A 20,902-nucleotide genomic window follows, 5' to 3' on the forward strand; every position below is an offset into this window, starting at 1 on the left:
GATAGGCAGTTGGCCTCCAGACAGAACCGCCGATCCGACCGCATATATTGATGACACCAGGCTAGGGTATGTACGGGCATAAAAGGGATAGAGGACAAGGATAGAATGCAGCCTACTGCCTACAGTAGGCTTATGGGCAGAATTTGGGTATGGCATGCATTTCCAATTTGCATCGTTCCAGTCCCGACTTGCATCATTTCTGGGTGGGAACTGGTCTAGCTTTATTACATCCAAAACAGCTTCCCATACCTGGCCACAATAATGACAGACTCACCTACACTAGATCAGATGACTGATTGATTGATTGATTGATGTAGTTTATTTAGAAAGACATGAGAATAGTACATGACAGTACATAACAGTACATGGAAGTACAAATTCACTCCAGATCAGAAGTTTGCGTGTTCGAATCACGTCGGTCAAAAACATTTGATGATTAAAATATCAGAAGCTGTCTATGTCCCGTTGATGGGAGTATAGCACCAGAATGTGTAAGAATTACAATCTCAGACTCAGACACAGGTGTCCAGTGGAGTAATTTCTGCCGTGTGCTCTCTTGGTGGACGACTTTAGTTTTCTGTCTAATCAGGAGTTAACTCCATTCACCTGGCAATGCTGGCACGTCGTCCCGCACTACCACACGAGAATAAGGTAGGCCTACATTCATGTATGTTTTAAATATCTGTCTCAGAACACTTCCAATTGAGTGTTCAATGTTTTAGATTTTCCATAATATGACTTTCACAATCAATTAAAACATCTTGAGAAAGTGTCATTTTTTCAGTCATCTTGAAATTTAAAACCAAGTAGTCAGTTTGATTTGTGGGCTATATGAAACAGGATATTTTTTTTTTTATCACTGTGCTAATTTGTCCACCAACTTCCATTTGAGGGTTTCCAAACATTTTAATACCAGACACAATTTTTTTGGAGCCATTCTGGGAGGACTTAGAGGATCGAGGATACAATATCCTTCTACCACAAGCTTTTTGCTGATGGGGACAGAAATGTGTGCAGACTGTCTGAAACATATATGGTTTCTTTCAAAATCGTCCTGAAAAAACATCTATCTGGACATTCAGGAAGGGGAGGTAGGCTAAATGTAGATTCCCATCGAAAGCTGGTGTCATTCACTGACGTTTTTTCTTTTTTCTCCTTGTTTGTATTTGTTGATGACATGTATTGTGTTATTATCTTATGCGATGTTGATGAATTGAATACACAGGTACACAGAACAAACAAGTCCCCAGGACTTTTTCTGTGTTACCACGTGCTGTTTACATTTCTGACTAATAAAGTATTCAATCAATCAAAAACAAACAAACAAACAAACAAGAGAACTTCTCTCATGAATGGATCATTTTCTGATGACATCGACTAGTAGGCTAAACCAACATTTAAAATTCCAATATACTCGTTTTTCTGGGGAACCTCTGTCCATAAAGGTTCAGATCCCTATTGACATTTTACATTTTATTTTCCACATACCGCTGACGCTGAGAACGTTGAAGACACTGAGAACGTTGGAAAGCCATCAGTAAAACAGGCAAATCCTGTTAAATAATGTTAACCAGTAGATGTCACTAAAGATCCATGTGTGATAATAACTGAAGTTAGAGTTTGCCTTTTACATTTCGTTCCACATTACAGCTCAGACTATAACCATGTATTTAGTATTGATTTGTTTACTGTGAGCATATGACTTCAACTTGACAATGCAGTTTTTATAGTAATGACAATTTCACATTTGTTTAATTATCTTAAATTATATTTTCCTAATGGTTTACCAATGCATTTCTATCCATAGAAATTAAATGGTCTTCATAATTTGTCCCATCGCAAATAGCTACTCAGATTATGACGATGACCTTATTTTTAGCCTTTTGCTTTGGCAGTGCTTTTAGGGCAAAGACACAGTTACCATAACTGCAGGTCAGTGGTCAAATCCTCTATTCCAAAACAGAGACAGTCAGGAACCTCAGGAAAGATGAGCTGATCTCATCTGTTTGACTTGGAGAGGGATGTAGAGAGAAAAAATGGAGAAAAGCTGATTCTAGCGGTGACCTCATGACAGCTTCTCGCCATCTCTGCAAACAAACACCGTGGGGGGAATCAGCACAGTGTTTCCCGCCAGGGGCGTTGTGGTGGCATTGAGGGAGGGCATTGGGGCGAGGAGGAAACGAGGGGATGAGAGGTTTTAAGGGATGGTATGTTTGTTTTCTCCGTCAAGTTGGTCCTGGGAGCCAAGAGCTGCTTGTTTTTGATGGGAATCTTTGATGAGGAGGAGCAAGAACTTGGGGCCTGGGCTTCCCACGCAGCGGTCTGGCTGTCCAGGTGACTGTGCATAAAGATTTTGGACCACGTCCTCTCTCAGTATATTATTTGTATTTATTGTGTTTGCCGTCCAGTGAAATATAGGCTTATTTTCTCATAAAGTAACACAAGCTATTAAAAAAGGTCTTCCTACTGTACCTTTTCTCTGGGCTCCAGTTTCTTTTACAAGAACTTGTGTAAAAGCCTCAGCCTCTTCTAAGTTTGCCTCAATTGTTCTGTCATTTCCCCTGATTTCCCAGAGTATTCATAGAATGGGACTACTGTTTCCACAGTGTGCCATTTGATATATTTGTGTAATAAAATGGTTACATTGCAGTAGTGCAACCAGCCCAGTCCCTGTGTGCCAGAAGTCTTTCTCCAACGTTCACATACACACATCTGACAGGATGCTTATTGTTACACCACCCGGGAGGAGTTGATGTTGGAGCACCGCACATTTTGTACATCACCTCCCTCTGTTGCCCTTCTCCCTAATTTAAATCCGAGAGTATAAAAATAGACATGTCCATTTTTCTACACCCAGAGTTACAGTCAATTAAAATGATTTTGCTGTGCATTAGCCCAAAGCCAGCCATGATGGGCCAGCAGTGCAAGTGTGCATCACATGGCATAAACCCTGCATGCCAAGCCCTCATCATCAACCCCATCTTTCCAATCCACCCTTCACTTCCTTTCTCCGCCAAGCTCAGGGTGGCATTTTCTCAATGTCTCAGCTGATTCATGGCCGCTAGATTGAGCTTAAATACAATAACTAAGGCAGAGTTGTTGGCCAGGCCTGTCAGATACATAGGGTCACACACACGCACAGGGACAACGGCAAAGAACAAGCCGATGAAAAGTGCTGTGCTGTTAGCTCAGCTTGCTGCCACACTGTGGGAATTTGTTTTTTCACTAAACAGAGCACAGCGGCAGTGCTGGCTTGGCTTGGAAGGAAGACAGTAAAAGATAGACTTACTGGCAGGGAGGCATACTCGTAGAGGGAGAGAGAGGAATAGAGAGATTTTGCAGTGATGACTATTACTACTACTACTACTATACTGATACTTTTACTACTATTACTACTAGACTTCCTGCCAATGAGGTTTACTAGCCTGTTTATTGTAACATATACTATACAATACAATACAGCTGGGACAGGTAGAAACATTGCAGGCAGCGAAGTTCTTGTACGCCGAGCTTACCTCAACAGTGTGGAAAACAGATAATATGAGATGAAAAATAAAATAAGATGCAAATAAGTCAAGAATACAATAAAGAAAATAGTCAAGAGAACACTCTGAATCTGTACTTTCTCTCTATACTGTAGCGTATACTGTACTTATAAACATTTTATATATATACCTGTACGTACATACACTATGTATGTTTGTTTAGTTGTTTATTTATTTTACACACACACACGTGTTAATTTATCCAATTCAGAGAGTGAACAAATGGACCCGTTCACTCTCTGAGTTAGATGAACATAGGATTTGAATGTGTTAGCACACAGTGAACAAGCTGGCTAGGGTGTGAATCAGGGAGCATTGCTTATGTTCTGTGCTTCCAGAGCACTGAAGCATCTGCTGCACAAAAACACAAAAAAAGTGTGTGTGTGTTCCTCTGTGTGTTAATAAGCATGTGCAGCAGTTGTATCTGGTTTGACCGTAACATTCTTCTGATCAGTGTTTGAATCTATTATGTATTGCGCTTTTTGTGCAGGTCCAAATAAAATAATTCAAATGTGTGTGCGTGTGCGTGTGTGAATGAGAGAGAGAGAGAGAGAGAGAGGAAAGACACATGAGTATTTTTTGTGTTACAAAACTGCAAAAGTGTCTAAATAACCATATTGTAATTGCGTGTGACTTTCAGTGATTTGTGTGTGCATGTTTGGCAGGTGTCTCCGCTTGCGTGAGTGCGTGCATGTGTGTGTGTGTGTGTGTGTGTGTGTGTGTGTGTGTGTGTGTGTGTGTGTGTGTGTGTGTGTGTGTGTGTGTGTGTGTGTGTGTGTGTGTGTGTGTGTGTGTGTGTGTGTGAGGGAGAGAGGGGGTTAATTATGGCCCAACTGGCTCCCTCTGTTGCTGTGACATGTTTATTACTGCTCAGAAACACATGCTGTCAATGATCACTTATTCTTTGGGTATCAGTTATCTCAACATTATGGCCCATTAGTATTCTCTGGAAACCAATTCAATTAACTCTCTCCGGGGGCCTGGGGGCGTAACACTGCATCAATCTGGCAGCAGGGGAGAGTGGCTGTCAAATCAGCTTGTGTGTGTGTGTGAGGGAGAGAGAGAGAGGGGGGAGGTCTGTCCCGGCTCTGACAGTTACTCTGTGTATGTTGGAAAGCTGGATAGTGTTTTGGCTTAGAGGGCAGATATGAAATGCCTTGTTCCAAAATAACCCAGTTGTCATTTACAAAATGTCGTTGTTATGCAGTTGTAAGTTAGATAATAACTTTTTTTTCACTTTTAAATATCGTAATGTCTTCATATCGTCTCACATTCGTTTTCTTCCACCTATTTACTAAAAACGTCTAGGTGGTTATCACGACCTATGAAAAATATAATAAGGTATGAGAATCACTGTTGTTTTAGTCTTTTGAACATTTTCCATTCTACATCATTCTGCTAAACATCAGCAGGTGCAGCAGTTGTACTTGTCACCCCAGATTGTCGTCATAGCAGCAGGAGCTCCTGTGTCAGGTGGAGAACAGTGCCCTCTGCTTTCTTTAATCCTGGTAACACAGCTGGCTGGATTACCAGAGCGCCTTGACCTCCAGCATTTGAATCCCTTGCTTCCCGGGACAAAGCTCCTGCTCAGTTCACCTGGCTGGTTCCTGCTGATGGAGAGATAAGACGAGATAAAAGTTGTCAGCCTTGTGAAGCCCTGACACACAACCTCACTGCTTGTTTTTCATCCGAGGATAGACAGAGGAAGATGATTCACCATAAAATCTGTTAATATCGAAATATGATAAATTAGACCTCATATGACTACACTGTATATGTCATGTCCGGAAGCTCTATGGATTATGTTGCATTATATTAGCAACTTTTCTGTTGTGATTTGTCTTTCTAGATCTCATGCATTTCATCTTATTACTATGTCATTTGACACAGAAGACATCCCTTGGCTTTTAGTAACTGTCATGAAGTAAGGTATACTATTCCATTGGCATTGGATGATCATAAAATAAAGAACAGAATATTTTTGCAAATTAAACTAAATAGATAGACCACATGACACAAATCAGGACCACTGGCAAAGGAGAGAGAGCGACAGAGGGCAATCGAGGGGCCAGTCAGTGGGTTGTGAGTTGAGAGAGAGGACATGATTGGCTTTGGCCAGTGCAGAAAGATTGTTTCCTTTGGCCCTGTGCTGCGATTTCCTGCCCTGTGATCATCTCTTCCATATGATTAAGCCGATGTGCAGAGCATGCAGTCATATGATGGGCTTTGCACCACTGGGCCCACGCTGGGGAGGAGTTAAATCAAGCGCAGGAGCAACAGTGCTTGGCCAGTGGGCTAAACTGAACACTAAAATCCTGAGTGTTAATTTAACTCTGAGAGTGTACAAATGGAACAAAATGCACCCGTAAGAAAGGATTAGCTTTGGAGAAAGCTATATGACCCAGAAACTACGTGTTGTAGCTAGCATTATTGATAACAAATTGGCCTTTTGTCATCCAATTGTAAATTAATTAGCTTAATCAATAATAGATGATGATACTGTCTGTTTGATTGGAGAGACTAGTGGCTATGTGTGGCATGTAGGAGTATGCGTCTGTGTGTATTTTTGCCATCTTGGTCAACTCTGTGTCTCTCACTCTTTTTCTCGATCATACACAGGCACAGGCTCATGCACACGTGCATATGCACATGCACACGCTCACGCACGCGTGACACACACACACACACACACACACACACACACACACACACACACACACACACACACACACACACACACACACACACACACACACACACACACACACACACACACACACACACGCACACACACACACACACACTAATGCAGCCTTAACTAGCCCTAAGTACGGCCCATGTAATATAATTATCCCCCAAATCACTGACCTCTCTTTCAGAGCCTACACAATGCTAAGGGGGCCCTGCCACCCCTGTCCCTACCCAGTCCCAAGAGTCACCCAGCTGGGGCTCTGGTTAATGGAGAATGGATCAGCATTCTGGGACTGTCAAACACACACACGCACACGCACACACACACACACACACACACACACACACACACACACACACACACACACACACACACACACACACACACACACACACACACACACACACACAGATGGGGAGAGATAATATAAATGTGGATATGTCTTCGGAGTTCGGACCAGAGTGTGGTGCATGGGCCATATTTCATGTTGCATTGCATGAGACTTTGCTGCAAATGATTGATCCATTAATTCACAGATTTTCGTCATCTCACTTTACACACTCCCTTTCTAATCTCTTCATCTGCCTATGTGCCTTTCTGTATTTCTCTCTACTCTTCCTTCCCCAGAATGTGCCCTCTCCCTCTCATTACCCAAACTATTTTGACTAAGCCTCTTACCTCTACAGCTGTACCTGATCCAGTATTGGAGAAGCAATCTGGAAAGCCAATTACTTTAATTAAGGCAGAGTCCCTGACCGCATAGTTGAGGACCCTGCGGTGTGTGTGTGTGTGTGTGTGTGTGTGTGTGTGTGTGTGTGTGTGTGTGTGTGTGTGTGTGTGTGTGTGTGTGTGTGTGTGTGTGTGTGTGTGTGTGTGTGTGTGTGTGTGTGTGTGGTGTGTGTGTGTGTGTGTGTGTGTGTGTGTGTGTGCGTGCGTGTGTGTGTTTCTGTGAGGATTCTCTGCTATGGCTTACACACTCAACAATCTTCTCTTGTCACTTGTCAACACCCCAACATTTTAATCCTTCCTGCCTGTGTGCGTATTAAAAGTTTATGAGTATTCTGCATGGCTTCATGCACACCGCATAAGGACCATTTCTCTGAAGTCATCCTGTTCATTCCGAGAAGGGGTTAGACGAAGTGCAGCGGGGGTGGGAGGGCGGGGTGTTCGGTGGTGTGTGTGTGTGTGTGTGTGTGTGTGTGTGTGTGTGTGTGTGTGTGTGTGTGCATGCTCATACTTATACTTTCATGATGCGGACATGAAAGTATAACTCCCTTCAGAAAATAGACTGCATTTTATTCACTGTATGTCTATCCAATGTTTTTGAATTACTTACTTTACTGATGAATTATTTTGAAGACACAACTTTAAAAAACAATATGCTTAGTGTTTTTATTTAAGAAGGTCAACCCATTTCAGTTAATAGACAATCAAGTGAGCTATTTCTGTAAAATATGATTTCTGTGCAATATGATTTTCTGTAAAATATGTGATATGCATGTAAGGCATTTGGAATGCTTGTTAATCAAATGTAATCAAGGTCTGTTTTTCATTACTTATAGCACACACACACACACACACACACACACACACACACACACACACACACACACACACACACACACACACACACACACACACACACACACACACACACACACACACACACGCACAACAAAGCTTTACTCTATCCTCGACAAATAAACACACAGCAGGCCTGTATATCGTGTGTGTATGGGTGTCCACGCGTGTCTGTCAGTCCATCCATCTATTTAACAACTATCAGACCAAATAACATGTCAATACAGTGCATGTTTCTTCGTGTGTGTGTGTGTGTGTGAGTTTACATTAACACATGGCCCAGGTAGGCGAGGCGTAATAGCCTCTTTCAGCACCTTGGCTGGCTGGCGTGCTGCAGTGATCTTTCAGCGGCCAGACGCCCCGCTAGCACCTCTCTCCTCAGTGCAGTCCTTCAATTAGCAGTTTATTATTGCAGAGGCCCTCCATGTTGGCTGCTGGCGCTGATAGCTGCATGCCAATACTGCTACTGACACTTTGGTGTTTATGTATGTGCTTGTACGGAGGGAAAGGGTGGTGTGTGTGTGTGTGTGTGCACGTGTGTGTGTGTGTGGGATGGCCGCCAAAGTGCAGAGTGACACCTTTCACTTGCTTCAGTCAATGAGGGAGGTTGTGGTTATTAATGAAACAAACTACAAGCTAACCAAAGGTGTGTTTGTGTATGTGTGTGCACGTGCCAATGTGTGTGTGTGTGTGTGTGTGTGTGTGTGTGTGTGTGTGTGTGTGTATGTGTGTGTGTGTGTGTGTGTGTGTGTGTGTGTGTGTGTGTGTGTGTGTGTGTGTGTGTGTGTGTGTGTGTGTGTGTGTGTGTGTGTTCCAATGAAAACTGACTTCATATGAGATGTGACAGTGTGTTCTGTGTTGCTGGGAAGAAAGACAAGAAAGACCTTATGAGAGCGTCCCAAATTGAATTAGATCTAATTCATGAGGATTAACGTGGAATCATCCCGAACAATGTAAAGGAAACAAAGTAGAATGTTATATGGAAGAATCGGTCGAAAACAGTTTCAGAAACAGATTTTTGACAGTGTGCCACAGTCCTCGCTCGTCATGAAAGACCAGATGGCTACAGGTGTTTTGGTCTGTGTTCTGGGAAGAGAGATACAATGGCTAAAAATAGGTCCAACTATCACTATCTCTGGAAACACAACACACGTCTTCTTCAGAAAATCCTGTTCACCTCTGATGTCTTACAATGTATTATAGGAGACCCTGTGAGTGTATGTGTGTGCTATGGTGGATTGGGAAACTTGACTTCTATCTTAACTGTGCATGATCAAGACTGACATGTGTGTGTGTGAACACATGTGTACATAATGTATCTATACACTGTACTTAGACACACGCATGCGCGAGTACATACACACACCCGCACACGCACACGCACACGCACGCACACACACACACACACACACACACACACACTCACGCGCACACGCACACGCACATGCACATGCACTCACGCACGCACGCACGCACACACACACACACACACACACACACACACACACACACACACACACACACACACACACACACACACACACACACACACACACACACACACACATCCGTCTCCCAGCAGCCTCTCCAAACCCCCATGCTCTCCTATCTGCCAATGCGCTGCTGGAGATATTGTTAGCATTCCATTTGCCATTTACATTTTCTCTGCTTGACATAATTGAGGAATGGATGCTCTTATGAAAATTAAACCCCCGGTCCTCCTGGGGTACTGTAACCCTGTTAAAATGTAATGAGATTCTTTATGCGTCTTCTTGTGATTTTTTTTTTATTAAATAGAATATCAGTATGACTAATTCCCTGGGCCTAAATGCGGACTGGAACACAGCATTATTGATAGGCTAGTGCATAAGTGGTCTCCCTTGCCCTGCCTCTAATGGCCTAATAATGCATTATACCAGTATCTGTGGGCCTGCGGCTTGCAGTGCTTATTGTCGTTATTGAAAACACCTGGGCGAACCATTCATCAAGGTTAAATCTCGACGGCCCATCCGTTCATTAGGCTGTCAGTAAACATCTTTATTTAGTTTCGCCTGCCGATGCTGGCCGAATGGAGGCACGGAGTGCCCCGCCGTGCAGCTGGGGCTAACCAGTGCCCATGGTGGGACCCTGGCCTCCAGACTGTGTCCCTTGTCATTTTGGACGGATGATGAAGCGGAACAGATTAGGTTGGTCGTTCCCGGAACAGAGGCAATTCTATATTCACCGCGCATATTTATCTTCTCTGATGATTGCTTTGAGTGTAAGCAGAAGGAGAGGCTGAAAAACTGTTGGGTAATCTCCGAGAATTAGTTTTTTTCTCTTCTCTTCTTGTTCTTTTCTTCAAGACTGATGGGCTGAGCCAAGTGCAGGCTAGTCGAGAAATGAGTGTCGGGCCCAATTTTTAAGTTGAACAGCAACTTGACAGATTGGGGAGGGGGTGGGGGCTATTAAGTTTATTCAACCATAGGGCATTGCAGTGGCGGCCATTTTGTGGTGCCACAGATAGAAACCCCAGTCATTATTCCCATAGAGATTCCCGAAAATATTTATGGTGGTGAATCATGACCATAAAACATGTGTCAAAAAATTATTGAAAACCACCCCAAAAAGGGGTATTTATTAAATATAGTATGTAATGTAATTGAATATTCAATTAAATATTCAAATATTTGGACACAGAATCAAATGTTTTATGGTTTCACCTAATAATAAACACACAGATTTATAAACTAAGCTCTCAAATCTTTTGTATATTCTATAATTTTCTCTATTAGCATATTTCTCAAACCACATAAATAATAAATAATGTTTTACTAGTGAAATTCTGTGTTCAATAATGTTACCCTAACCCTTGGCTAGTAAAAGTGTAGTTTTGTCAGCCTTTATACTGCAATATAGCTTAAATGTAGGATACCCATGTACCACGACCAGACAATTTAATGAATAAATTAGGCTATATTCTACAGAATTAGTAACATCTATTGCTGTATTCTAACACAAATTGAGTCTAATATGGTTGGCCATGACATCAGCTATTAATTTAAAGAAAATTGCAACAAATTATGCAGAAAGGAAACACTATGCTCTTCTTAATAAAAAGAGAACCCATTCTCTTAATTCTGCATTGGAGTTTAATCTGGAAATTGGACAAAAAATCAAAAGCTGCAATCATTGTTTGTTTGTTTTTTGTTTTGAGAGACTACTCATTCAACTGTAATGAAGATTACCATTGCCTGGTGGTAATTCATTTGCAGAATGGCTTCCTGGTAAAAACTGACTACAGACAGACGGTCTATTAATTTTGTTAATGTTCATCACTGAAACAACAAGTCTAAGCTAAGTGCAAATGCACACATTTAGTCTACTAACCAGAATATTTTTGTATTCCTTGTTCCCTCTGTCTTCAACCATTTAGCATTCTGTTATCTCAACAAATAGCAGTTAATTGACAAACATGTCATGCAGCAATGGCTCAAAAAGACCATGCACTTAAATATAAAAAGGACACCGTTTACCCACACAAAAATTAATACAAATGTCAGCATTTGCATTTATTTATTTGTTGTGAACTTATTACCCTAGACAAAAACAGAAGACTATTTAGATAATGGGGGTGTGAACAGTGAAATAGCCAGCTACAAACCAATTGTAACAAGTTTAGGTGATGTTGTTGGCATTTCAACAGACATTAAACCTTTGACTGTCTCCAAACAGGAAAAACATGATTCATTCTCTCTCTCTCTCTCTCTCTCTCTCTCTCTCTCTCTCTCTCTCTCTCTCTCTCTCTGGAGGAGATATGCAGGAAGGTCACAAAAAATAGTTGGGTGTTCAAGGGCAGTATGTGCACGCACGCACGCACGCACGCACGCACGCACGCACGCACGCACGCACGCACGCACGCACGCACGCACGCACGCACGCACGCACGCACGCACGCACGCACGCACGCACGCACACGCACACACACACACACACACACACACACACACACACACACACACACACACACACACACACACACATGGAAAATATGGCCACACGTAAGATGAGGCAGATGATGGCGTTGGTGAATTGATGTGCCAGGGAGTGGACCCCTTGCCAGGCTGGGACATACAGTTTGGATCCATGGGAAACAAGAGTTCCAGGGAACCATATATCTCTCAGAGGCAGCAGGGTGTTTCAGGCCTGTACATGTCTGTCAGTGGACTGGGCTGGACCCCGGGCCCTCAGACCAAAGACAAACAAGCAGCAGCAGCTGGACCAAGAGTATTCATCTACTTACGCACTTGCAAAGACACATATACGCACATCCAGTCACAACATATACTTACATTCACACTCTGCACAAACCCGCATTTTTCGCTACACATAGACATTTCTGCTAGGATTATTTTGATTACAAATATAAATAGGCCTTTCATTTTGTAATTTTAGGGATGGGCCATTTAACCTTGTTTTATGAATATAAAGATGGGGTGAGGCCAAAGGATGGGGGATAGAGTTGATAGGGGACAGGCAAATGTAATGTTGACAGTACTTTAGGGAGCATTATAACTATACTCTCAGATTTAAATCAACACTCTGGATTTTACTGCGTAGAGCTTAGACTGATGTATACTTCATCGTACGCTATTTTCGGTGTGTCATACAACGGTGCATAATTAAAGCATGGCGGGGCACGTGAAAATGTGTCCATGTTCCAATATACCACAATTATTAATGGCTGAGTATTATGTGCAGTAAAGGTTGCTACCGCATGTTGTAAGAATAGGCTGTTAGTAGGCCTAATATTGAAATAAATTGTGTATAATTTCAAAATTGCTTATTCTGGAATGAAGTAGGCCTACAGTTCTTCCCTCATTGACACCTATAAGCCTATACTGTAAATGTAAATGAGATGCACAAGTTATGATTCCTATTCTTTGTATCTTTTTCTTCTTACCTAATTCTCCATGGGAAAAGACTTATGAAGTGACCTCAGATTCAAGGCCCTGTGATTCATCCTGTTCTCTAGCGTCATTAGCTGTGGCTTTTGTTTGTACAAATGTACAATCATGTGTAAATTGGTTACACTAATGCACATCTCCTTCTGTTCTGGTAATGCAATGGCACTTCATAAATAGAGTCAACATTATTCCTCACAAGGCCTTCCGCCTATATACATTATATTACTGTATACATTATACGCTTGTCCCAATGAATTGTTGCAGTATTATACCTCCAAATAACTCTAGGGGGCAATAACAGCATATTTCACTTATATACATTGTGGACTGGGTAAATAAATGTTTCAGTTTAAATAACAAGGATAAGGCTAATAAAGAGCCATCCATCTTTACAAGACATACAGCTAAGCAGAAAACATTTATGGTGGACAACATTGTTATTTAGCCTTTTTATTATTATTATTAAGTCATGAGACATCCTTAAAGGCTTGGTTTTGAATACCTTTTCCATCCTTTGACATATAACATTTTCAAAGTAAAGGAAAGATACTGTACATGAATAAGCTGTCTTTGTCCTTGGTAGGCTATAGTGGAGTCCACATTCTGTCACTCTTGTATTAGTACTTCCATTTCCAATACTTTAATTAGCCCTGTATTGGTGCTAAAACAGTGTCAACGGCAGTTAGCTACCCAAATGCATGTATTAAAAAAATATTTTATATCCCAGCCAACATAATTCTTAGTGTGTGAACTTGAAGACAGACACAAACAATTAAAAGCTAATAAGTGGCCATTTTGGCAACTACACACAACATAACAACAGGCAGCTCTCCTGGCAAGAGACAGGCCGAGGGAGAGAGAGAGAGAGAAGGAGAAAATGAAGCATTCTCGACAGCCTTCGTCATCCCGGCAGGCCCCCGAGAACTTCTGAATGAGTAAAATGATTTGATTATGTTGAGGCTAATGACGAGAGGCATACTTAAATCCATCCCAACGTTTTTCTTTACTTCTGCCCCTGATTCAGCGCCCTGTCAGCAGCTTGTTAGAGGGTTCTTACTGCGGTATTTCAGAGTCGCTCTGCGCTCTCTCTCTCATCAGATGAATACTGAGTGAGAGAAAGAGAGAGAGAGAGAGAGAGAGAGAGAGAGAGAGAGAGAGAGAGAGAGAGAGAGAGAGAGAGAGAGAGAGAGAGAGAGAGAGAGAGAGAGAGAGAGAGAGAGAGTGGCACTGATTGGGGTAGAGCGTGACCCAATAAAAGAACTGGTTTACTTTGACACTGGTGTCATGTTGGCAGTGTCAAAATAGTGATATAAGTAGGTGTCACTGTCATCATCTTTCATGACACATCTTGACAATCTGTCATGATAGAGATTTTTGGCCTCTGATGGAGCAAGCTTAATTTGATGTGATATTATGTTTGCATAATGACTCAGCAGCCATGGGATGGGTTGCTGCATTTCCCACGGCTTTCCCAACACGATTAAACTTATATCCTCCAACCATTCAAGGCAGAGTGTTGATTTACTTTTGGCATGCAGTTTACTTGTACTTTTAAGTCTAAGGTATTTCCTGATTTATCAGATGGCACACAATGGAGAATTAAACAAATCCACCTGGGGGTGCAAATCCTGCCTGCACAAACGTTGGTTGTTCTACAACTACAAACTTTGAATTATTTGTCTGGAAGCTAAATCATCTCTTCAGGGCAGCTTATTGATCAATCCCACCAAGTGTTCATGAACAATGAACATATACCCATTTATTCTCAAGGTATCTTGTTAACAAACACCAGGCGAATCTGCCCTTGCAAAAAATAATCCCATATCTACGCATATCTACGCTAATGATATTAGTCTGGCCATGCCAGGCTAACAAACACCCACACAAACAGGACCAATTACAATACCCTGCCATGCATTGCTTTAGGCAGGGTAGTGACAGAGAACGTGGTTGAGTGAGAACAGGGGGTCTTATATGTTACACGGGTTATGAACAACAATCAAATCTATGACACAACAAACTCCTGTGCCCACAGAGACACCTGTATACACAAAGGTAGTCTTGTCCTTTTGCTCAAGCACACTTTGACATGAAGCCAGTTCCCAGACATCTGCTCTACATCCTCCGCTACTAAAGACTGTTGTTTCACACAGTATTCAACAGTCCGTACATCAGACGCCTGAAAATCAGCAGAAAATAAAGCAGACCCCCCCCCCACACACACACACTTTCAAAAACACTATTTTGTTCAAAAACGTATAAAAAATACATTTTAAAGATATTTTAAAACATAATTTCGTAAATGGACAGCTTCCTGTACAAGACTAGGAGGCAGAAGCACAGACTCTCTGTAGAATTTGCAGATTGTGGACGAGTTGCGTGGCTTGTCTGCAGCCCCTGTGTACAGTGTATTTGTTCTGTGTGTTTGTTTGTGAGTGAATGTAAGTACAGTAGTGTCAGTGTGTGTGTTCCTAGCATGCATACATTTGTCATTTATGCTTATTAGGATACACCACATTCATTATTTTAAGCAAATACATATTATAACATGCCATGCTAATCTGTGTCTCCGAAAATCAATACAGAGACATATGGGAAACATAAAGTGACGCCCTCCTTAATTGAGTTTTTATAACAAAGTACAAGATTAACCAGTACACCAAGCTTCTCCAGCCCTGCGGTTTAATTGACATATCAAAAGGGCCCAACAAAAGAGGTCACTGACAAAGAGTGACCTCTTCATTTTGCCAGTCAATACAACAAAGAAACCAGCACAGGGAGCTGTCCAGTTTGCCAGCTGCTGCTTCAACTGGAGCATAAGGTAGTCTAGTATACCTGACAGTCACTCACTGGGCCAGCCAAGCAAATTACTGTAAAGCGCGGCATGCACAGAATAAATCACATTAGGGAATCACTAACACATAAAGGCAGATGAAAGTGAATAGGAAATGTGTATATAACCAATTGTTATAATGTTAGGAATGCCATTGTTGGTAGAGCCAAGCCTATTGGGAACACCGTGAATTATAATACACAATCAGTTGTGCTGGTGTGATTAGGTTAGGCTAACGTGTAAGTGTGCTTGCGCATGTGCATGCGCTTGTGTGTGTGTGTGTGTGTGTGTGTGCGTGCTTGTGCAGATTTCTCCAGATGCATTAAGTCCTATCAGTGCTTGTCAGCTGTCCTGTAGTTGTCTCATCTACTACTAGTGTGTGTGTGTGTGTGTGTGTGTGTGTGTGTGTGTGTGTGTGTGTGTGTGTGTGTGTGTGTGTGTGTGTGTGTGTGTGTGTGTGTGTGTGTGTGTGTGTGTGTGTGTGTGTGTGTGTGTGTGTGTGTGTGTGTGTGTGTGTGTGTGTGTGTGTGTGTGTGTGTTTTGTGTGAGCGTGCATTCACGTGCATGGCCCAGACATCAGGGCCAGTTAGTCTCTCACCGTTATCGTCACATCCTTGTCTACCTCAGGTCACACCGGCAAAGAGGAGATGGCAAATAGCGTGAAAGAGAGAGAGAAAGACAGGGACCGAAAGAGAGAGAGAGAGAGAGAGAGAGAGAGAGAGAGAGAGAGAGAGAGAGAGAGAGAGAGAGAGAGAGAGAGAGAGAGAGAGAGAGAGAGAGAGAGAGAGAGAGCGAGAGAGAGAGATGGAGAGAGAGAAGGAGAGAGTGGGTGGGTGTGGGGGTATTGTGGAAGATGCAGAGGGGGAAAAAAGAAAGGTTTCACCGCTTTCAGAGAAACTCTATCGGTGAGGAGCCCTCTAATCACATTACCCCGAGAAAACTTTTACTTATGGCTAATGGAATTCGTTTAAAATTGAACCACTGTGGAATAAGCAGATTTGCATTGATCCAGATATGTATAGAGCCAGAGTCAGTCTATCTATTCTGTGAGGGAATTAAAGGCCGCTAAGCCTATAGAGCCAGACTGAATAATCCTATGTCAAAAGATCAATACGGGCTGCTGGAACCCGCTTGAGATTTTCCACTGCATGTATGTGTGTGAGTGTCTGTATACTGTATGTGCACGTGCATGTGTGAATGCACTCATATTTTTATATGAAATGTGGTTTAATCAGGCTGTGTGTATATGCGCATGATGCAGCAGTGTCTGATTGTGCATGTACTGTATGTGAATGCCCTCACATGGCATACGATATGTAAGAGTGTGTGTGTGTGCGTGTGTGTGCGTGTGCGTGTGTGTGTGTGTGCGCACACACACGTGTGTTTATCTAGGGTGTATATTTTGCCTGCAAATTCTTCAGTGTGTGGGAATTGGCCATCCTTTTGGCTGTTACCTGGCTCATTGGGTGGTGGCCCTGGGCCGAGGCAAGCATGGGGCTCTTTGGGGTTTTTCAGCTGGACTGTTAACACCATACAAATAAGCCTGGCTTGCTGGCGTTTATTTAGTCTGACACTGGTGACATCCATCGTCTGGGCTTCCCTCTTGACAGCCCTGCCCCTGGGAAGAGCAAGCCAGTCAGGCCCAGGACACTGGCTGCCACAAAACACTATTGTCCAACACAGCAAACACACACTGGATCCAAAATGGAGGCTAATGATGACATGGCGTTCCCCTGCCTGTGCTCCCGAGGATCTTAATGTCCTTTAATGCTTTACTTGTCCAAGAAAGGGTTAAGGGCATATAAATACATGTATAGGTATGAAGATGCTTTGGTTATGATATCCATAGCAATAAGTATCATCGGGTACCCAGCAAAGTAGAGTGTCAACATGGAAGTAGACATGCTTATGATCTACATATTCTTTCGTATCTATGGTTATGAGCATGCATGCATTTATTCAGTATTGCCTAAATTAAAATTGTAAATCAGTCAGTGGAACTAACTGGGAGCCTCCCAGTTAAGCCACAGTCCTCTTCTGCTGTCCACTAAAGTCCCATGTATGCCAGTATGTCAGTTCCTCACCCCCCACATACGCCAATCCCCATCTCTGTCTAGTATGTTCCGGCCTTAAGGAGTTTCATGGGAACATTTGGGGTTTAAGTGCCTTGCTCAAGGTCTCTTTATAGTTGAGGAATTGATGAACAACATTACTCCACACTTATTTATGTTCATGTCCAGATCTGTTGCTTTGATTGGGTTACTTTCTGGGATATTAGATGTTTTTTCAGTCCTCCTAAAATCTATTCACAACAATATTAGAGAATCATAATAAGGAATTCATTATTTTTCTATCCATGCGCCTGAAATCAGCTAAGTGGCTCAGCTTAATCGAATCACACAGCCTTAACTGGGTGACATTGACCAGCTCTGCCAAATAATTAGCAATGGCAGCCCATCGGTCTCATCCATATTCACTCTCTCCTTCGGTTAGCTTGCCTGATTACCCTGCAGATCCTGAGAATGTGCTAAATGACCTCACACACCAACAGCATCACCGCACACACACTCGATAGTGACCTCATTGATGAGCCAACCCCTGCCAATACTCACCCACACAAATACACACACTCTCATCAGTCAGGGAGGTCAAGACGACCCCATCATCATCACGCTGGCTGCAATGGGCAGTAGCAGTGCACTGCAATGACATTGGCCGTAAGCAGCGGAACACCAGTGAATCTGATGACTAAGATCCCCAAATATGAGATTAGCCGTTCCCGACTCCCGTGCCTAAGTGCCACTCGGCACAAATGGGGCCCTAAGAAGATAATAACCTTACAATTGCTTTTATAGGGATTGAGTTATTTGATTACAAGCCCTTGGAGTGAAATGTACCTCTACCTGTACCACTGCTGGACATGAGGATATAAGCCATTTTCGCAACCTTTAGGAATTGAGGAACAACCGGAATGTAGGGACATTGTGTGTGTGTGTGTGTGTGTGTGTGTGCGTGCGTGCGTGCTGCGTGCGTGCGTGCGTGCGTGCGTGCGTGCGTGCGTGCGTGCGTGCGTGCGTGCGTGCGTGCGTGCGTGCGTGCGTGCGTGCGTGCGTGCGTGCGACTGTGCGCACATGCATGTCAACATGTGTGAATTTGTGTGCCTTCGTCCATGTGTGTGTCCTTGCAAAGAGAAAGAAAGAAGAGAAGGCACAAAGATATAGTCAATTGTCGATGGAAGCAATTGCCATTCAGTCTAGCCTTGTTTGAACCTTAAGAATCTAGTAGGAATAGTAACAGTAACAACTGTCACTTTTTATACATGTTTCCAAAAAGCAACATTCGTATGGTTCCGAGACAATTGGCTGGCAACAGCTACACAGATCTAGTGCCAAATAAAGCCTTCTTGATTCTAAGAGGCTTCCTGGTAGAGCTGCAGTATCTTCAATGTCCATTCAGGTCTCTACGAACTGCACCAGGGGAATTCATCTTCCTGTCCCCATCCGCCAATGAGAGTTCACGACTGCCCTGTGCATTGAATACTGAACCAGTAGGTTAGAGTTGACCATGCTTTCGCTGCTCTTTGGCAACCTCCTGTCCCATGATGGCGAAGCTGTTGAAAGTCTCAAGGCAAACTCCCACCCCACTGGCCCTCTCTCTCCACAACCCGCTAGCTTTGAGCTAATCCTGTTTGTCCCCGTTTACCAGGATTGAAGTGGAGAGGCCTCTGTGCCTCACCCCCCCAACCCCCCACCCCTCTGTGCTCTGTTTAAAGACATTTACTGGACCATATCTATGTGCCCTTATCCAGGACAACTTCTATTGCCTACAAATTAGAGGCGAGTTAACCCAGTTACACAATGAGGCTGTGGTTCTCCTAGAAATCTACAAGGTTTCCAGGGGACAGTGTTTCAGTCAAGGGCAAACCACGGTGGAGCAGATAGTGTTTGAAAGAAAATGTTTGATGGGAAAAAAATACATCCGAAAGCAATCATTTGAAGGGAGTGTAAGTTATATGTTTTTGTTAAAAAGTAAAATCTCTATCTTCCTAGAGTAATAATTGCTGTAGATTGTTGTTCAGTTTCAGGGTTCTCTTCAGGAGCGATAACCCCACAAAGATCATTTATCAGCTTCAATTTGATAGTGTTACAATTCCAATTGTGTCTTGGGTTTCGTCACTTCCCAATTTCCCTTGTTTATCCTGTGTCATGTATGAATTCTCTCTTCTGATTGGATAAAATTGGTATCCTGACCTGAAAATGTATTTTCTATTTACTAAAGACCTGGAGGGACTTAGTTCCCCTAGAAATTGTCCTAGGTTGTTTTTTGAATCCTCAGCAGGTCTCTAGAATGGCAATGTTGGTCCGTCGCTATATGATTATAATACATGATAATGATTCTTTTCATTATTAGGAGTAGCTGACGGGGTGAAATACAATTACAAGCTGATGATGTCATCAGTACCATATATTGCATATATGTGCACATTGCCACATCGATATCATGTGATAATTGATTGTCGCATGTCCCCCAGCCTCCCAAGAGAGCGAGGGAATGAGACTTAGACAGCCATGAACAATATTGATTAATCAGCACCATTCCCAACATGTGAGGGGATACGTACGATTGCATGGACCACGTATGGATGCGTAAAGGTCCATTTGGTCACATTTGTTCACTCAGAGTAAATTTAACACTAAGGATTTTACTGTGTAGGCCCAGGGCACAAATTCAGACCTCCAGTATGACATTATAGCCAGGACATATCACTGTTATAGACATTACGTCATTTATGATTCTTAATAGTTGACTTTCTTTTGTTATCTACATCTAACTTTTCTTTTTTCTTTTCTGTTTTTGTAAATAGTTGATTATCGTGTTGTTGTACTATAGGAAGAAAGGAACTCCAAAATAAAGACACACATAAAGAGTAAAGAGAATAGGATTTTTGTGTGTCCCAAATTAAAGGTGCAGTAAGTGATTTTCTTCTGCTAAGTAAGTGTTAAATAGCTCTATATTCTGATAGTAATCATTGCTATAGACTAAAGTGTTTGTTCGGTGACAAGGGTCTCTCTGTCTCTCCTGCTCTTAGTAAACAGAAAATGCATTTTCAGGTCTGGATACCAAATTTTATCCAATCAGGATAGAGACTCACACAGGATACAGGATAAACAAGTGAAATTGGAAGTGATGACAAAAATAATATCCTACTATAAATACGCTATTGTCTGTCTGTCCGTCTGTCTGTCTGTCTGTGCGTGCATCTGTAGTTCATGTATCTCGAGAACCGTCCGTCCGTCCGTTTCCG

The sequence above is a fragment of the Gymnoscopelus braueri genome (assembly GCF_963280865.1).
Source record: "Gymnoscopelus braueri genome assembly, chromosome: 4".
NCBI lineage: Eukaryota > Metazoa > Chordata > Actinopteri > Myctophiformes > Myctophidae > Gymnoscopelus > Gymnoscopelus braueri.